The sequence below is a fragment of the Hypanus sabinus genome, chromosome X1, assembly GCF_030144855.1.
Source record: "Hypanus sabinus isolate sHypSab1 chromosome X1, sHypSab1.hap1, whole genome shotgun sequence".
In the NCBI taxonomy this organism is placed as follows: Eukaryota; Metazoa; Chordata; class Chondrichthyes; order Myliobatiformes; family Dasyatidae; genus Hypanus; species Hypanus sabinus.
The window spans coordinates 61,928,042-61,949,477 of NC_082738.1; positions in this window are offsets into that span (position 1 = coordinate 61,928,042).

Sequence of the window (21,436 nt, forward strand, 5' to 3'; positions counted from 1 at the left end):
TCCTTTCATAGTTCATCTTTTCCCTCTTAATGACCTTCTTAATTTCCTTTTGTAAGCTTTTAAAAACTTCCCAATCCTCTGTCTTCCCTCTAATTTTTGTTTCCTTGTATGCCCTCTGCTTTGCTTTTACTTTGGCTTTGACTTCTCTTGTCACACAGTTGCATCCTTTCTCTATTCAAAAATTTCTTCTTCTTTGGAATATATCTGTCTTGCACCTTCCTCACTTCTCGCATGAACTCCAGCCTCTGCTACTCTGCCGTCCTTCCCGCTGGTGTCCCTTTCCAGTCAACCTTGGCCAGTTCCTCTCTCACGCCACTGTAATTTCCTTTACTCCACTGAAATACCAACACACCGGATATTTTGGGTTCTCTTTCTCAAATTTCACAGTGAACTCAATCATGTTGTGATCACTACCTCCTAAGGGTTTCTTCACTTCCATCTCTCTAATCACCTTTGGTTGATTACACAATACCCAGTCCAGTACAGCCAATCCCCTAGTGGGCTCAACAACAAGCTGTTCTAAAAAGCCATCTCGTAGACATTCTACAAATTCTCTCTCTTGAGATCCAGTGCTGACTTGATTTTCCCAATCCACTCGCATGTTAAAATCCTCTACAATTATCATAACACTGCCCTTCTGGCAAGCTTTTTCTATTTCCTGTTGTAATTTGTAGTTCACATCACTGCAGCTGTTTGGAGGCCTGTCGATAACTGCCATCAGGGTCCTTTTACCCCACGATTTCTCAGCTCAACTCATAAAGCTTCTGTACCTTCCGATCCTATGTCAACTCTTTCTAATGATTTAATATAATTTCTTACCATTAAAGCCACACCACCCCCTCTACCTACCTGCCTATCCTTCTGATACACCGTGTATCCTTGGAAGTTCAGCCCCCAGAGACGTGCATCCTTCAGCCACTTCTCAGTGATGGCCACAATATCATACCTGCCAATCTGTAACTGTACAACAGGATCATCTACCTTATTCCTTATGCTGTGTGCATTTAAGTATAACACCTTAAGTCCAGTATTTGGTACTTCTTGCATTGATTGCACTGCAACTCATCCCAATGGCTGCAAATTCGCTCCATCACCTGCCTGCCCTTCCTGACATCCTTACTGCTCACTACCTTAGATCTATTTCTGTTTCCCCTCTCCTCCGCTCCATCATTCCGGTTCCCATCCCCCTGCCAAATTAGTTTAAACTCTCCCTAACCACTCTATTAAACCTTCCCGTCAGGATATTGGTGCCCCAGCATTCAAGTGTAACCCGTCCTTTTTGTACAAGTCACACCTGCCCCAAAAGAGGTCCCAATGATCCAGAAACTTGAATCCCTGCCCCCTGCTCCAATCCCTCAGCCATGCATTTATCCTCCACCTCATTCCATTCCTATTCTCACTGTCGTGTGGTACAGGCAGTAATCCCGAGATTACTACCTTTGTGGTCCTTCTTCTCAACTGCCTTCCTAACTCCCTATATTCTCCTTTCAGGACCTCTTCCCTTTTCCTACCTATGTCATTGGTACCTATATGTACCATGACCTCTGGCTCCTCACCCTCCCACTTCAGGATATCGTGAATGCGATCAGAAACATCACAGATCCTGACACCAGGGAGGCAAACTACCATCCGGGTCTCCTGATCGCGTCCACAGAATTGCCTATCTGACCCCCTAACTATCAAGTCCCCTATCACTACTGCCTTCCTCTTCCTTTCCCTACCCTTCTGAGCTACAGGGCTGGACTCTGTGCTGGAGGCACGGCCACTGTTGCTTCCCTCAGGTAGGCTGTCCCCCCCCAACAGTACTCAAACAGGAGTACTTATTGTCAAGGGGTACAGCCACTGGGGTACTCTCTAGTACCTGACTCTTCCCCTTCCCCCTCCTAACCGAGACCCACTTGTCTGCCTCCCGTGGCCCCGGAGTGACCACCTGCCTGTAACTCCTCTCTATCACCTCCTCACTCTCCCTGACCAGACAAAGGTCATTGAACTGCAGCTCCAGTTCCCTAACATGGTTGTTTAGGAGCTGCAGCTCGGTGCACCTGGTGCAGATGTGGACTTCGGGGAGGCTAGGAGACTCCAGGACCTCTCACATCCAACACTGAGAACAACAAGCTGCCCTCACACTCATACTTCCCCTTTCCTCAACAACAGGAAAAACTGAAAACTAAACCTATCTTGCCTTGCCCGCTTCCGCCTAAGCCCGTTGAGCCAAAGCCTTAAGCCTTCACTCTGCTATATAGAACTTCTATAGATGCACAGTGGAGAGTATCCTACCTGGTTGTATCATGGGCTGGTATGGAAACATCAATACCCAGGAACAGAAAAGTCTAGAAAAAGTGATGGATGCAGCCCAGTCCATCACGGGCAAAGCCATCCCCACCCCACAGTCAATGGTGATCAAGCGGATGTAATGAAACAAATACCACAGTTGATTCTTTTCCACCTTTATCAGTAGCAAGCTACGAGAGAGAACCCTCCCCCTGTACTCTCACAGAGTCAGCCACGGAGGTCTCTCTGCCAAAGCACAGAGATACAGAATTTTTATACCATCTTTGTCACGTATGCAGAAAACAATTTCTAGCTAACCCCCACAGTCACATGTCAAGCAACAGTGATAGTCCGAGACAAAGACCACTTACTCACCTCAAACAAAATGGATATTCCAGTCAAGTAAGTGGATTATTGATACAAAAGGACAATCAGTTTGATAGACACTCCAGCCACTTTAATTAAGAAAGGAATGCCCTACCTGGTTTGCTGGAGCCAAAACTTAACTACAAAGATAAGAGCATCCACCAACTTTCATGCTTTAATTAAGAAAGGAATGTCCCATCTAATCTCCATCAGCAACTGCATTTTGTAGAAACCAAAAGATGTGAAAAGTCAGGAGACATCCTTTTGTGGGTTTTGTGAGCTTTTAATCCTTATCTCACTCCAAAGAGCAGCTGCTCAGACATGCTGCAGCCATTCTCATACTAGAGTACAGTACACAGACTCAACCTTAACTATTATTTACAGGAATCTGAGAATCCCCTTAAGACTTATCACCACTATTCAACATATTAAATTGGAGTGCTACTTCAAGAAAGTAACATCCATCGTCAAGCACACCCACCAGCCAGGCCATGCTCTCTTCTCACTACTACCATCTAGCAGGAGGTATAGGAGCCTACGTCCACACTACGCTGGATAAATCCGTAACCGAAGCTTTTTCTCTTCATTTTTACCCTTCGTCCACACTAAAATGGCGTTTTCATCCCAGAAAACCGAAGCTTTTCAGAAACGCTCTCCAAAGTGTATATTTTTGAAAATGCTGGATTGGCCAGAGCAGTTTGGATGGGGTAACCGGAGACTTCTGAAAACACTGTGTTACGTACTCGTGACACATGACAGTGGTACCCTAGTCACGTGACTGGGGTTGAAGCTATACTGGACTTGAGGTAATGGTCTTGTGATGGTGGAGTGACGTCATTTTCCCACCAGTAGAGATCATGTGACAGGTTTTTTTTTAGGTTATAAAAGGAAGACCCCACTCTGTGAGGAGGGGCAGTTCGTGGCTGGATTTGCCAAGTTGACTTCATGCCACTGCGTGATTTAGTGTGATGACGCAGCTTAGTTGAATGATGAAGTTTTATCTAATGCCTAAAGTTTAAAAGGTCATTGTCAGCAGGTTCTTTACAATTCTGCTAGTTTGAGAATCAGTGAAGAGTGAAGATCGGAGTTCAGGAGTTAAAGATCGAGGAGAATGGATTTCTACGGTGAAACGAGTTCGACCTTTGTTTGATCCTTATTCGGAAGGATTTTGTTGACTATTCTCGTGTTAATCCCTGGGAATACCAGAAAGGATTGAGGATAGTGTGGAAGGAAAGGTCAGTGCCTTTAAGCCATTCTGTTTCGTAAAATTCTTCGTGGGAAAAGTTCGACACCGGGGATCAAAGCAAAACGACGTGAAAGAGAATTTAAATCGTCTCATAAAGTCTCTCCTTTTTAAATGGACTGTGAGCATATTGAACTTTTGGCAATACCACTTTAAAGAATTATTGCAATATTGCTTTAAGAACTGTTTGAGCTGCCGCACAGCAGTTGATTTCCGGTTACGTTAGTGTTTGTTTACTTTTGGGGGGGGGGGTTTCTGTGTTTAATAAACGTGTTGTTTGTTATAAAAAAACCCTTGCCGAACTCATATATTTATTGTTGCCTGAATACGTAACATAACTATAGGGGCTCGTCCGGGATTGGATCATTTGAGTTTATATGCTTGCTAACTTTTGAATCGGTGTTTTGGAAAAGGGGAATACTTGGTTCTTTTGTTTGATTGGTTTATGAGTGGTATTCAGCAACCATGAATATTGATGAGTTTCTGGCTTTGCCAGATGCGGAGTTGTTAGCGAAGGCGAAAAAAACTGAGGTATCTGAGATAGCTAGTAGATTGCAACTTAAAGGTATTTTGCAGACTACATCTAAGGCCGTTATACAGAGAAAAATCACATCACACTATGTGGACTCGGGTGCTTTTGATGAATCGATTTTAGGGTCGTTTCCAATAAGTAATCTGGAGATGCAGTTGCAAATTGAACAAATGAGGTTGGAACAAAGTAAAGCAGAATTGGAGCGTTGTAAATTGGAGGCGGATCAAAAGAAAAGAGATTTTGAATATGCAATGGAGGAATTAAGGTCTGGGAATCAGTCTTCTGGTTCAAGAAAACCGTTTGTTGCTCGTCAAGAAATTAAATTGGTCCCTCCATTTAGTGAAACAGAAGTGGAAAGATATTTTCAACATTTTGAACCTATTGCTTGGATGTCAGAGTGGCCGAAAGATAAATGGTCAGTGTTGTTACAGAGTGTAATTAAAGGTAAAGAACAACAAGTTTACACAGCTTTAACTGCTGCACAAGCACTTGATTATGATATTGTGAAGATGCATATCCTAAACGCATACGAATTAGTCCCAGAAGCTTATATGGAAAGATTCAGAAGTTTGAAAAAGTCTGTGGAAAAAACTTAGGTGGAATTTGCCTATGATAAAGTTGTGTGTTTTGAGAGATGGGTTTCTTCTAAAAATGTAAATAGGGACTATGATACATTGAGAGAGCTGATTTTAATGGAGGAATTTAAAAGAAGCATTCCTGTTGAAGTAAGGACCTACTTAAATGAGAGAGATACTGATAAATTGCAGGACTGTGCTAGATTAGCTGATGAGTATGTTTTAATCCATAAGAATAAATTTCCTCAAGGCAGAAATTTTAAGAGGAAAAATAACATGGAGACTCAAGGTAAATCAGAAATTAAATCAGAGGTTAATGAGAAAGGTAAGGAGGAAGGAAAGCCTATGAAGGAAAGACAGTTTGGACTTATTTGTAACTATTGTAAGAAGCCTGGCCATGTAATAGCTAACTGTTTCAGATTGAAAAAGAAAGAGAAGGAAGCAGTTCCAGATGCTTGTGTGCAACACACTGAAGCACCTGTAAAGTTACAGGGTTTGATAAACACAAATGAGGCTTTGTTAGAGTCTGACCAAGTTAGAAAGGGATATGATCATTTTATAACTGAAGGGTTTGTATCCTTGAAAGAAGGATCTACTCTGGTGCCAATAAGAATCCTTAGGGATACTGGTGCTTCTCAATCACTGATGTTAGACAGTGTGTTGAAGTTTAATGAAGAGTCTGATACTGGTGAGGTAAATTACATAAGAGGTGTTGGGAGTAATTTTATGCATGTACATTTGCATAAAGTTAATTTAAAGTCAGGGTTAGTTACAGGAATTGTTAAAGTAGGATTACAGCATAGCTTACCTGTGAAGGGTATTTCTTTATTGTTAGGTAATGACTTGGCAGGTGGACAAGTTTTTCCTGAATTGCATTTGACAATGGAGTCAGAGGAAGCAGAGTTGAATTCTAACACAGATTCTTTCTGTGTTGTGATGAGAGCTATGGCTAAAAAGATTGATGTGCAGAATGAGGTTGTTACTCAGGACTGTTCAACTCAGGATTCGAGTTTTGAGGATGTGTCAGAGACTTTCTTATCTCTGTTGTTTGAACAAGATTCTTGGAGTAAGTCTGACTATAAAGATTTATCTCTGTCTCGGAAGGAAATGATAGCAGAGCAGAATAGAGACTCTGAGATTATAAAATTAAGAGAGCAGGCTTTACTAGATAAATTGAGAAGGTGCCAGTAGGATATTACTTGGTAAAAGGAGTGTTGAGTGGAGATCGCCTACAATTCCTGCAAGTGAGGATTGGAATGTTGTTTACCAGGTAGTTGTCCCGAAAGTTTATTGAAATGAGATTTTGACTTTAGCTCATAGTGTGCTTTTCGGTGAACATCAAGGGGTAAGGAAAACTGTGGACAAGATTTTAAAACATTTTTACTGGCCTGGTCTAAGAAAAGATGTGGCGATGTTTTGTAAAACGTGCCATACTTGTCAAATTGTGGGTAAACCAAATCAGGTTACACCAGTAGCTCCATTACAACATATCCCAGCATTTGGTGAACCATTTTCTAAAGTTATTGTAGATTGTGTTGGTCCATTACCAAAGACAAAAACTGGTTATCAGTATTTGTTGACTATCATGTGTACTTCGTCTAGGTTTCCAGAGGCAGTACCACTTAGGAATATAAAAGCTAAAACTGTGACAAAGGCCCTTATAATTTTTTTTTACTTATTTTGGATTACCTAAGGAGATACAAACTGATCAAGGCAGTAATTTTATGTCTGGATTGTTTCAACAGATAGTTTATAAATTGGGAGCTAAACAAATCACTTCGTCTGCATACCATCCAAGATCGCAAGGTGCCTTGGAGAGGTTTCATTCTACCCTCAAGAATAAGATTAGGACATTTTGTGTGGAAAATGAAAGTGACTGGGATGAGGGTATAAACTTACTTTTATTTGCAGTAATGGAATCGGTACAGGAATCTTTAGGTTTTAGCCCATTTGAACTTGTATTTGGGCATAGAGTTAGAGGACCTTTAGCTTTATTGAAAGAATAGTGGATTAGTAAGGAAGTACACACTAATTTGTTGGACTATGTTGTGAAATTTAAGGACAGGTTACATAAAGCTTGTAGCTTAGCTAAGGAAAATTTAAAGTTGGCTCAGGAGAAAATGAAGACTTGGTATGATAAAGAAGCTAGGATGAGGATGTTTAAGCCTGGAGATAAGGTGTTGGTTCTTTTCCCAGTGCAGACAAATCCTTTACAAGCTAGATTTCATGGTCCTTATGAAATTGTGTCTAAAATCAATGATGTGGATTACGTGATAAAAACTCCAGATCGTAGAAGGTCAACACAACTTTGCCATATAAATATGATAAAACCATATTTTAATAAACAATCTGATACTGTGACAGTTGTGGTTAGTGAGAATGAGTTTGATTTAACTAGGAACATGATAGATGATTCATCTGACTTTCATTCCAAATCCAACATTCTTTCTGTTAGGTTACCAAATTCAACCATTCTGGAAAATATTGATGAGAAATTAGCACATTTACAGCTAGAGCAGAAACAACAGATGAAGGAGTTAATTTTTAAATATAAGGAGTTGTTTCCAGATGTTCCGAGAAGGACTACTATAGCTACACATGATGTAGATGTTGGAGATGCCAAACCTATTAAACAACATCCATATAGGATGAACATAGAAAAATGTGAACTTGCTGAGAAAGAAATTGAATATATGTTAGAGAATAATATCATTAGACATTCTAACTTGAATTGGAGTTCGCCATGTGTTATGGTGCCGAAACCAGATGGAGGTATTAGGTTTTGTACGGATTATAGGAAGGTGAATGCTGTAACGAAAACAGATGCATATCCAATTCCTAGAGTAGATGATTGTGTAGATAAAGTTGGAAAAGCAAAGTTCCTTACAAAGATTGATTTATTGAAAGGGTATTGGTGTGTTCCATTAACGGACAGAGGTAGAGAGATTTCTGCATTTGTAACTCCATCTGGGTTATATGAATATAACGTTCTTCCATTTGGGATGAAGAATGCCCCACGTACTTTCCAGAGGATGATTAACTCTGTGATTCAAGGATTGAAAGATACTGATGCTTATATTGATGATTTAGTGACAGGAAATAATACTTGGGAAGCACACATTATTATTGTGGAGAAATTGTTTGAAAGGCTTTCAAAAGCTAACTTAAGTATTAATTTAGCTAAGAGTGAATTTGGACATGCCACTGTGACTTACCTTGGTTATGTTATGGGTCAAGGTAAGGTAGCTCCTGTTCAGGCAAAAGTTTGGGCAATTTTAGAGATTCCCACTCCAACAGGGAAAAAAACTCTCAGAAGATTCTTGGGAATGGTAGGATATTATCAAAAATTTTGTAAGAATTTTGCTAATGTTGCCCTTCCATTAACTAACCTTTTGCAGAAGAATGAGAAGGTTGTGTGGACAGTGCCTTGTCAAGAAGCATTTGAAAAATTGAAAACAATGATATATCAACAACCTGTGCTTAAGGCACCTGACTTTGAAAAACCTTTTTCATTGGCTGTGGATGCTAGTGATGAGGCTGCAGGAGCAGTATTAATGCAAAAGAATGAGGGTGATGAGGTTGATCATCCAGTAGCTTACTTTTCTAAGAAATTTAATAAGCATCAAAGAAACTATTCGACAATAGAGAAAGAATTGTTATCTCTTGTTTTAGCTTTGGAATATTTTGAGGTATATGTTGGTACAACTCAAAAACCACTTATTGTTTACACTGATCATAATCCGTTAGTTTTTCTGAGTAAGATGAAAAACAAAAACAGAAGATTATTAAATTGGAGTTTGATGATACAAGAGTACAATATTGTGATAACTCATATTAAAAGTAAAGATAATGTGGTTGCTGATTGTCTATCTCGATGTTGAATGTACAATGCAATTTTTTTTATGGTGTGGTTTTTTTTTCAATTGTAACACTCCTACTGTATTGTGAGTTATAAGCTGTTATATGGTGGTATTGTATATTGTGTATGTTTTATTATTTATACCTTTGTTTTTCTTATAAGCAATTGTTAATAATTTTTGTTCTTGTCAGACCAAAAATGTTTTTTTTGGAGGGAGGTGTTACGTACTCGTGACACATGACAGTGGTACCCTTGTCACGTGACTGGGGTTGAAGCTATACTGGACTTAAGGTAATGGTCTTGTAATGGTGGAGTGACGTCATTTTCCCACCAGTAGAGATCATGTGACAGGTGTTTTTTTCAGGTTATAAAAGGAAGACCCCACCCTGTGAGGAGGGGCAGTTCGTGGCTGGATTTGCCAAGTTGACTTCATGCCACTGCGTGATTTAATGTGATGATGCAGCTTAGTTGAATGATGAAGTTTTATCTAATGCCTAAAGTTTAAAAGGTCATTGTCAGCAGGTTCTTTACAATTCTGCTAGTTTGAGTATCAGTGGAGAGTGAAGATCGGAGTTCAGGAGTTAAAGATCGAGGAGAATCGATTTCTATGGTGAAACGGGTTCGACCTTTGTTTGATCCTTATTTGGAAGGATTTCGTTGACTATTCTCGTGTTAATCCCTGGGAATACCAGAAAGGATTGAGGATAGTCTGGAAGGAAAGGTCAGTGCCTTTAAGCCGTTCTGTTTCATAAAATTCTTCGTGGGAAAAGTTCGACGCCGGGGATCGAAGCAAAACGACGTGAAAGAGAACTTAAATTGTCTTATAAAGTCTCTCCTTTTTAAATGGACTGTGAGCATATCGAACTTTTGGCAATACCACTTTAAAGAACTGTTTTTGCAATATTGCTTTAAGAACTGTTTGAGCTGCCGCACAGCAGTTGATTTCCGGTTACGTTAGTGTTTGTTTACTTTTGGGGAGTTTGTTTTCTGTGTTTAATAAACGTGTTGTTTGTTATAAAAAACCCTTGCCGAACTCATATATTTATTGTTGCCTGAATACGTAACAACTGTCAGACGGCAACACGCTATTTCATTGTTTTCTTGAATGCAACTTAACAATTTCAGAACAGATGGCAACAGAACTGACACCAGAAGAGTTAGAAATGTACTCACCAATTACTTTGACCCATAACTTACTGAATAAATAAGTATTCTGTACTCACTTTGCCCTGTTTTCTGTCCTTGCTCATATGAAGGTGGTTTACCTATATATGCAAGTACTTCTCTGACAATAGATGTGTAACAGCCTAATGTAACATTGTATGGAGATACAAGATAACACTGATGCAGACATGTTTAATACATTTAACAAGGTGCTTTATTAATGCAAGAGTTGTCAGTTTTTCATCAGCCGGGTCTATCTGTCGGTGGCCTCCGTACATTCCAGTATTTGTTTTTTTACTTTTAAGTTCTCCTGCGTGAAAACCAACAGCTGCCCATCGTTTTAAGTTTTTCTAGTCTGTAACTACACAATCGCGCACTTTTACGGCGAGATTCGACACCAAGCATGTCGTTTGTTTTCGGTAGATTTGTCCTACGTATGCGCAAGAGGAAAAGATTCGCCGAAATCTCTGTTTCAATGTGGATAGAGATATTTTTAAAAATGCATAGTGTGGACACCTGTTGTTTTTACGCTAAACTGATGTTTTTAAAATTATCCAGGCTAGTGTGGATGTAGCCTAACTACACCACCAGGTTCAAGAACAGGCTCCTGAACTGGTGTGGATAACTTCACTCAGCATAAACCTGAATTGATTCCATAATCTACAGACTCACTTTCAAGGATTCGACAACTCATGGTCTCAGTATAAATTTTTTATTTTCATAATTTGTCTGCTTTTACATATTGGCTGGTGAATCTTTGTTTATGTATATGTTAATTCTATTGTATTTCTTTATTTTCTTATACCTGCAAGAAGATGAGTCCCAAGGTAGCATATAATAACATATATGTACTTTAATAATAAATTTTACTTTCACATTTAGACTTTGAATTCAAGCTCTTGGACCTTGATAGAATTGCAGGGAGGAGATGAGACCAAGAATAGAATAAAATTTATGTAAATAAATGCTTGACAGTCAAAATAGACTCTTTGGGCCAAAAGGCTGTTACCCAGCTGAATGACTCCATGCCTTTATTTTGGTTCCAATGCAGCACAGGCATCTATGCTCAGACTCTCTTTAGAACATAGAACATAGTAAACCTACAGCACAATACAAAGTTGTGCTGAACATGTCCCTACCTTAGAAATTACTAGGCTTACCTATAGCCTTCTATTTTAATAAGCTCTATCTAAAAGTCTCTTAAAAGACCCTATCATATCCACCTCCACCACCATTGCCAGCAGCCCATTCCACGCACTCACCACTCTTTGAGTAAAAAACTTACCCCTGACATCTCCTCTGTACCTACTCCCCAGCACCTTAAACCTGTGTCCTCTTGTGGCAACCATTTCAGCCCTGGGAAAAAGCCAGGGAGTCAACTGTTGGAGTCAACCTCCTGGAGTCAACTGTTGCACAACCACTGATACGAAGGTAGATTGACAGTGTAACATGTTTATATTCACATTTTCGATTATAAAATGGAATATAGCAATTTTGAATGAGAAAATATTGGTAAAATGTGTAAGTAAGATTTTTAACATGTCAATAGACCACAGATTCTTGAACAAGCCCTATGGTTTGGAAGATAACAAATGTGACGTGATTATTTTTCCCTGTTCTTCATACATTAAAATCTAAAGCTACAGTAACTTTGACTTCCACAGGGCAAAACAGTAACAATCAGATAGAGTGTACTTATAATGATCACAAAGTTTACTTTTGACATTTAAATCATATTTCCTAATTTATTTCATTTATACTTGTAAATTAAGCTTGATACCAAAAATTAAATAATTTGTTGCTGACAGGTAATGATTACACAAGGCAAATTTTATAGAAAGAAATGTTTTTCCTCATAATATATGTGCAGCCTTATCTAATTAATCTAATTTGCATAGACATATGAGGTCTGATCAGCATAATTGTCAGATAAGCAATAGCTAATGGAATTACAATTAAACGCTGTTCTTTTGGAGATAGTGCATGGAGGTTTTAATCAAAAGTAAGGGTCCTTTTAAAACCGCATTTTATACTTATGTGAAATCTGATTAATTTATCAAGAATATAGTGTTCAGATCAGCATAATAATCCTTGGCCATTTCTTCATGGAAACAACAAAATTTTAATGATGCTGTACATTACTCTGCACATCCAGTGAAATATAAATGGGATTAATGATAAGCCTTTAGTTGCAAATATCCACGTATTGCTGATTGATTCACAGCAGATGCCATTTGACTTGGACGCACCACATTCACAGCTTTAGTCTTAAACACAAGAGATTCTGCAGATGCTGGAATTCCAGAGTAACACACATAAAATTGAGGAGGAATTTAGCATGTATGTCAGGTAGCATCTATAGAGAGGAATAAAGAGTCAACATTCCAGGCAAAGACCCTTCATCGGAACTGGAAAGGAAGAGGGCAGAAGCCAGAATAGAAAGATAGAGGGAGGGGAGGAGTACAGGCCAGAAGATAAGTGTAGCCAGGTAGGGGGAAGGTGAGTGGATTGGTGCGGTGGGAGGGGGGGCGTTGGGTGGAAAAGAAGTGATAGGTGGAAAAGGTAATGGGCTGAGGAAGAAGGAATCTTTAATCTTCCTATTTTTGTTGAATTTGCACATTAATTTACCATTAAATTCACCACTGAAATTAGAGTTAGTGATTAAAATTGCAAGGATCTTCACAGTGATCTGATACCCGACAGTAACTCAAATATAAATATGGCAGTCAAATGCAACTACAACTCAAACAGCTATGTGTTACAACAGTGGTGTGCAGAAGAGCATCTCTGAATGCACATTGAACCTTGAAGCGGATGGACTACAGCAGCAGAAGATCATGAACATACACTCTGTGCTAACTTCTTAGGTACAGGAGGAGGTATCCAATAAAGTGGCCACTGTGAATAACTTTCAGCTTTGATCCTGACTCTGTTGGGTTTTTTTTTGGTAATTGACAAAAGATTAAGCACTCAATAACCCGATAGTGATTGCATTGTAATCAATAATCTTTCAGCAGGGCTGTATCATACATTACAGCTCTGTAGTTCTGTAGTTTTTATAGGACGCACTTTCTTTGCAAAATTAAAAGACCTAACTGGAAATAAAATCAGTTCAGTGAATTAAATCACCAATAGGTACAAGGACCCCTGTACCTACAACTTCCAAAATGATCATAGGCAGTTGTCTACATCTGGCAGATTATACTTGTCATCTGCTATCGTCATTGTATAATTACTAAGGCTTTGCTTAAAACATATTAGGCTGTTGATTACATTGGACAGTTCAATAAACATTGCGCCTTATTAATCTCCTGCAATTATCAATGTAGTAATAAGTCCTTGTTTCTTTTTACACTACAAAAGAAACTGTATAAATGTTAAGCAACACACACAAAATGCTGGTGGAACACAGCAGGCCTGGCAGCATCTATAGGAAGAAGTACAGTTGACATTTCGGGCCGAGACCCTTCGTCAGGACTTACTGAAAGAAGAGGTAGTAAGAGATTTGAAAGTGGAAGGGGGAGGGGGAGATCCAAAATGATAGGAGAAGACAGGAGGGAGAGGGATGAAGCTAGGAGCTAGAAAGTTGATTGGCAAAAGGGATACAAAGCTGGAGAAGGGAAAGGATCATGGGATGGGAGGCCCAGGGAGAAAGAAAGGGGGAGGGGAGCACCAGAGGGAAATGGAGAACAGGCAAGGTGTGATTGTGAGAGGGACAGAGAGAGAAAAAAGGGAGAGAGAGAAATAAAGGGAAAAAATAATAAATAAATAAAGCAAGTGTACACAGGTACATTCTTTGCATATGAAACCCTGTAGATTTATATAAGAAGGACATATATACAGAAAAGGATCAGTAACATCAGGAAGGAATTCACCCATGCTGTTCATGGACTGTTTATTCCACTCCCACCAGGGAGGAGGCTAGGCAGCATTCTTACTAGGACCACTAGATGCAAAAATAGTTACTTTTCCCAAGCAATAAGGCTGTTCAACACCTCCAACCACTAACCCACCCCTCCACAACCCCGACCAGTACTACTTTATCACTTACTGTCAGTCACCATATGTATAGACATTCCTGTACCTAGTGTCACTTTATGGACCTACAATCAATAGCGATCTTATGTATTAGCGATTAATCTTCTATATTAGCGATCTTATGTATTTATGTTTATTGTCTTATTTATTATTGTGTCCTTTATCTTACTGTGTTTTTTTTTGTACTGTATCAGATCTGGAGTAGCAATTATTTTCCTTCCCTTTACATTTGTGTATTAGAAATGACATTGAACATTAAATACACCATTCTTGAGAGATCACTTCATTTTGAAATTTAATTTTATCTCTGTACTGTACATGTTAGGCCGGCTGGTGGTGTAGTGTCATCAGCGCCGGACTTCGGTACGAAAGCTCCTGAGTTCAAATCCAGCCGGCTCCCTTGCATGCTTTCCATCCGTGCTGAGTTGAACATTGAGCTAGCAACTCGGCCTCATAAAAACAAGAAAGCCTGCTAAAAAATGCAGTCATGACGGCGTCCCAATGACTCCACTTGGTTTTAAGGGCTTTCTACTTCTTCTTCTTCTGTACATGTTACTATAACTTCTGACAATCTTCTCAAGCACTGGGGAGGCTACTGGTTAAATCCGAAGTATTGATCTGATGGTGCAGAGCAAAAAGGGACAGGAGAAAATTACTGAGAAAAAAAATGCTGAAGTTTCATCCATAAGCATCTCTAACAGAAAAAATGCAAGCAAACCTTTGATTGTGAAATTCAATTAGCATTCCATATAGCATTCAATTAGCATTCCATATATATGTATACAATATTAATAATATAATATTAAACATCACTTTTGATGTTTAGAGTCTTGCTGTGTATTTCAATACTGCCTTTTCTATTCTTTTTCTGGGGAATCTGTAGAATTCATCACCACACTTGGCTGTGGAGGCCAAGTCATTGGGTATACTTAAAGTGAAGGCTGATAGGTTCTTGATTTGTAAGGGCTTTATAGGTTACGGGAAAAAGGCAGAAGAATGGGTTTGAGAGGGATAATAAATCAGCAATGATGCAATGGTGGAGCAGGCTTGATGGGCCAAATGGCCTAATTCTGCTCCCGTGTTTCATGTCTTATGGGTTTAATTTCCCTTTCCCGTCTGTCTTCTATGAAGGTCCTGACTTTTGATTCCATGTTTTCCAATCATTCTAATTACAGAGCCAGTGATCGGGGTTTGATTCCCACTGCTATCTGTAAGGAGTCTGTATGTTCTCTTCATGACCACATGAGTTTTCTTCAGGTGCTTCTGCTTCCTCCGACATTCCAAAAGACATACAGTTAGAGTCAGTGATCTGTAGGCATGCTATGTCTATCCCCTGCACAATCCTTGGACAGTGTTAGTTGTTGATGCAAATGATTCATTTTTGCTTTGATGTATGTTTGTTTGTTTTGAAATATTTCTGTATTTTTGATGTTTCAATGTACGTGTGAGAAATAAAGCTAACCTTTCTTTTTCCAGTCTTTGAACTCTTCATCTGTGGTGTTTGTCTGATATACTGGTCACCAAATGGATAGTCAACTGATCCTTAAATAGTACCCATTGTCACCACATCCGACCACTCCTGAATAGGGATCAGAAGTAATCCCTTGATTGTGTTCCATTCATCAGATTACTATGATCCAACCTAAAAGATGCAGTCTAAGTTTTGACTTGCCAATAATATCTTGGCACCAGAGGAAGTCTCTCTGTCCGGGGATCAATACCAAAAATTGGAACCCGAAATTCAATCAGAAATCTGGAAGTCAAAGCCCGATTGCCAAATCCTGGAGACAGGAGGCTGGAGGCTTGCCCTGTAGTTGAAGGACTGTCCTTTTATGTCGGGGTGGGAGGGAGGGTAGGTGAAAAGAAAGGGACTAATTTTGCTGTTGTTGCTTTGTTGCTTGCTGTGTTCTGTGTGGTTCTGCCAAGCGACACAGAACATAACAAATTCAAGTTTGCTGATTGTTATAGACCAAATCAAAGGTGGTGATGAATCAGCATATAGGAGGGAGAATCAAAAACTGACTGAATGGTACCATATGCCAGAATCCTGTACATTGATTTCAGTTCAGCATTCAATAACATCATCCCACAGAGACTAGTTGAGAAACTGTCACTGCTTGGCCTTAACACTGCCATGTGTCGCTGGATTCTGGATATCTTGACACAGTCAGTCCATGTTGGCAGGAACATCTCTTACTGCATCACACTGAGCACTGGATCCCCACAAGGCTGTGTGCTCAGCCCATTGCTGTTTACACTGCTAACACATGACTGTGCAGCCAGATTCAAGGGGAACCTGATCATTAAATTTGCTGATGATACCACAGTGGTGGGGCTCATCAGCAAAAATGATGAAACAATGTACAGGGAGGAGGTCAAACACCTAGAGAGCTGGTGCGATGACAACAACTTGATGCTTAATGTCACCAAAACCAAGGAGATAATCGTCGATTTCAGACGGTCTCAGCCTGAGAACACACCCCTCAGCATCAGCGACTCCACAGTGGAGAGAGTTGAAAACATCAAGTTCCTTGGGGTGCAGATCTCAGACAATCTCACCTGATCCAGAAACACCACTGGGATTGCGAAACGGGCCCAGCAGAGATTGCACTTTCTGAGGGAACTTAAACAAGCATCACTCCCCACTAACATCTTAATTACATTCTACAGAGGCGTGGTTGAGAGTGTGCTGAGCTTTTGCTTCACAACCTGGTACTCCAGCTGCAGTGCTGCCGACAGAAAAGCCTTGCAGAGGGTGGTTAGGGGAGCAGAGAAGGTTATTGGGGTCTCCCTACCTTCTGTCCAAGACCTCTTTCAGAGTCGATGCCTCCAGAAGACACGGTACATCATTAAAGACCCCTCACACCCTCTCCATAAACTGTTTGTTCTTCTGCCATCAGGCAAACGTTACAGGAGCATTAAAACAAAAACCACAAGGCTACTAAACAGCTTCCTCCCACAGGCAGTCAGACTGCTAAATAGCTGCTCTACCTGACTCTGCTTTGGACACTTTTAACTTGCACTGGATGCTTATAACTTGATTTTAACCGACATGTGGCTGTTGTGTTTTACTATTTATTGTTGCGTTTGTTATGTTATGATTGCACTTGCCCCTGGGAAACACTGTCTCATTCAGCCCTGCAGAGCTGATGTATGGTTGGAATGACAATAAAGTTTTTAAATCTTGAATCTTGAATCATAACAACAACCTCTTGCTCAATGTCAGCAAGACCAAAGAGCTGATTATTGACTTCAGGAGGAGGAAACCAGAAGCCTATAAGCCAGTCCTCATAGGAGGATCAGAGGTGGAAAGGGTCAGCAACTTTAAATTGCTCAGTGTCATCATTTCGGAGGACCTGTCCTGGGCCCAGCACTTAAGTGCAATTACGAAGAAAGCACGGTAGTGCCTCTACTTCCGTAGGAAGTTTTGCAATTCCGTAGCAAAGATTTGGAATGATACCTAAAACTTTGACGAACTTCAACAGATGTGTAGTGGAGAATGTATTGACTGGCTACATCACAGCCTGGCATGGAAACACCAATGCCCTTGAACAGAAAATCCTACAAAAGGTAATGGATACAGCTCAGTCCATCATGGATAAAGCCCTCTCCTCCATTGAACACATCTACATGGAGTGTTGTCACAGGAAAGCAGCATCAATCATCAGGGACCCCACCACCCAGAACATGCTGTCTTCTCACTGCTGCCATCAGGAAGAAGGTCCTGAAGCCTCAGGACTCATACCACGAGGTTCAGGAACAGTTATTGTCCCTCAACCATCAGGCTCTTGAACCAAAGGGGATAATAACTTCACTCAACTTCACTTTCCCCATCACTGAAATGTTCCCACGACCTATGTATACACTTCCATGGACTCTTCATCTCAGGTTCTCAATATTTATTGCTTATCTTTTATTCTTTTATTATTCTTTTTGCACTTGCACAGGTTGTTGCCTTTTGCACACTGGTTGAACATTAAAGTTGGTGTGTTACTTCATTGATTCTGTTATGGCTATTATTCTATTAGGGATTTATTGAGTATGCCCACAAGCAAATGAATGTCAGGGTTGTATATGGTAACATTGCATCTACTTTGAACTTTAAACTTGAATTTTGAGATGCTATATTGGTGCCAGAATATGTGGCAACATTTACACATCTCTAGTATGTGTTACACACATAAAAGTCTGGAGGAACTCAGCAGGTTAGTCAGCCACTATAGATAAGAATAAACAATGACGTTTTGAGCTGAATCCCTTCATCAGGACTGGAAAGAAAGAATAAGAAGGTAGGCAGAGGGGAAGGAGTACAAGTTGGTGGGTGATAGGAGAAGCCAGGAGAGGGGAAAAGTAGGGTTGTGGCGAAGGGGGGATAAAATGAGAAGCTGGGAGGTTATAGGTGGGAAAGAAAAAGGGCTGAAGAAGAAAGAATCTGTGGACCATGGGAGAAAGGGAAGGAGAAGGGACACCAGAGGAATGTGCAAGTCTGGATGAGTACATGGGTCGAAGAGTTAGAGAGCTGCAGAGATCATAGAGGTTGTGTTGATTGTTAACACAAATTATGAATTTTATTGTATGCTTAGATGTACATATTAAAAATAAATCCGAATCTGATTATTACCAGCAGCCAAGCCAAGAAGGAGGAGATGCACAGGTAATGGGACATTCGATCATGAGGGCTATAGAGAGATGCAGTGGAATTACAGACTTGGTTCTTTACATCAATGAAGATAGCCAAGAGAGGGGGTTATCCCACTCATTCTCCCCCCCCCCTCCTCAAGTATATAGAGATAAAGGGTAAATACAACATTTTTGAAGATAGTGGGAAAAGATTCAGTACAGAATTAGTGACTACTCAGCCTCAGTATTGAAAGGAGAACGTCTCCATCAAGAATTTTGAATTGCTTTTTCCACACCTTAATCTCAATTTAATCCCCTTCTCTGTCTCACTCTCCATGAATCTGTGCAGTACTTTAGCCTCGACTCTGAACTCTCATTTTAATGATGATTATTTGAAATATACACACACTGACAACTTTACTATGTACCTACTGTACTTAATGAAGTGGCTACTGAGTGCATGTTTGTGGTCTTCTGCTGCTGTAGTTCATGTTGTTGAGACATATTGTACATTCAGGGATGTTCTTCTGCACACCACTGTTATAACGTGTGGTTATTTGAGTTTCTGTCACCTTCCTGTCAGTTTGAACCAGTCTGGCCATTCTCCTCTGACCTCTCTCATTAACAAGGCATTTTCACACACAGAACTACTGCTCACTGGATGTTTTTATTTGTTTTTGGACCATTCTCTGTAAACTGTTGTTTGTGAAAATCCCAGGAGATCAGCAGTTTCTGAGATACTCAAATCACTCTGTCTGGCACTGAAAATCATTCCACGGTCAAAGTCACTTAGATCACATTTCTTCCCCATTTGGTCTAAACAACAACTGAACCCCTTGACCAGGTCTGCATTGAGTTGCTGTCACATGATTGGTTGATGAGATATTTGCATTAATGAGCAAATGTACCTAATAAGGTGATCAAAATTCAAAACATCTTTCAATCATAGGTAGTGACCCACCACCCCTAAAAATAGATCCGTAGTAGTCCTATTTACATGTGTAAGCAGGTAAAATATGTTTCTAGGCCAAATAATAACTAAGGCTACATCCACACTAGACTGGATCATTTTGAAAACGCTGATTTCACGTAAAAACGATAGGCGTCCACACTGTGCATTTTTGAAAATATCTCCATCCATATTGAAACGGAGATTTCAGCGAATCTCCTCCTCCTGCGCATCCACAGGACACATCTACGAAAACAAGCGACATGTTTGGTGTCGTATCTCACCGTAAAAGTGCACGTTTGTGTAGTTACAGACTAGAAAAACTTAAAATGACGGACAGTTGTTGGCTCTCACACAGGAGAACTTAAAACTAAAAAAGAACAAATACTGGAGCATACAGAGGCAACTGACAGGGAGTTCACGGACAGATTGACCCCACTGATGATGAACTTTGAAAAACTGACTAACTCTGTTGCATTAATAAAGCACTTTGTTAAATGTATAAAACATGCCTGCATCAGTGTTATCTTGTATTTCCATACAATGTTACATTAGGCTGTTACACATCTATTGTCAGAGAAGTATTTGCATAAATAGGTAAAACCACCTTCATACGAGCAAGGACAGAAAACAGGGCAAAGTGAGTACAGAATACTTATTTATTCAGTAAGTTATGGGTCAAAGTATTTGGTGAGTACATTTCTAACTCTTCTGGCTTCAATCTAGTTGCAGTCTTCTGAAATTGTTAGGTTGTGTTCAAGAAAACAATGAAATAGCATGCTGCCGTCTAATACCGTTTTCAGAAGTCTCCGGTTACCCCGTCCACAATGATCTGCCCGAGCAGCATTTTCAAAAATACCCACCCTGGAAAGTGTTTCTGAAAAGCTCCGGTTTCGGGGGATGAAAACACCATTTTAGTGTAGACAGAGGGTAAAAACAAAGAGAAAAAGCTTCGGTTACAGATTTATCCGGTGTAGTGTGGATGTAGCCTAAGAAACAAGCCATCAAAACATATAGGTCTATCTGCCTCATTATGATCGTTTGCATGCATTGCACTTTTTAAGTCACTTTTACACTTTAATCTATGTACATTGTTATTGTTTCACCTTATTGGAGAATTGTGAGTAGTTTTGGGCTTTTATTGAAGAAAGGATCTACTAGCACTGGAGTTGGTCCAGAGAAGGTTCACAAGAATGATCCTCAGAAACTTTTGCGAAGTGTATGAGAAGTGTTTGATGGCTTTGTGCCTGTACTCGCTGGAGTTTAGAGGAATGAGGGAGGATCTCATTGAAACCTATGGAATATTGAAAGGCCTAGATAGAATGGACATGGAGAAGAAGCGTATTATATGACCATAAGGTACAGCATCAGAATAGAAGGATGACCATCTAGAACAGAAATGAAGAGAAATTTCTTCAGCCAGACGGTGTTGAATCTGTGGAATTCATTTTCATAGATGACTGTAGTAGTTATTAGGTTGATTAGCATGAGTGGGGGAGAAGGCAGAAGAATTGGGTTGAGAGGAATAGACTGAGTAGATGATGGACCATGTGGCATAATTCTTCTTCTAAGCTTTATGGTCTTGTGCCCTAAGACAACATTTTCACTGGATCTTGGAACACCTAACAATATTAAAATAATTCCAATGCCAATAAAAGAGAAAGGAAAGCTGTGATCAATCACATCTGGGCAGATCTATTTAGCTGTCCATCTATCTATCTGTCTAAAATTTAAAAGAAAACTCTCCAAGATGCTGAATCATGTGGGCATCTCCTCCCATAGCAGTGTAATTTAGTGAGTAAATATTGCACTTTTCTAA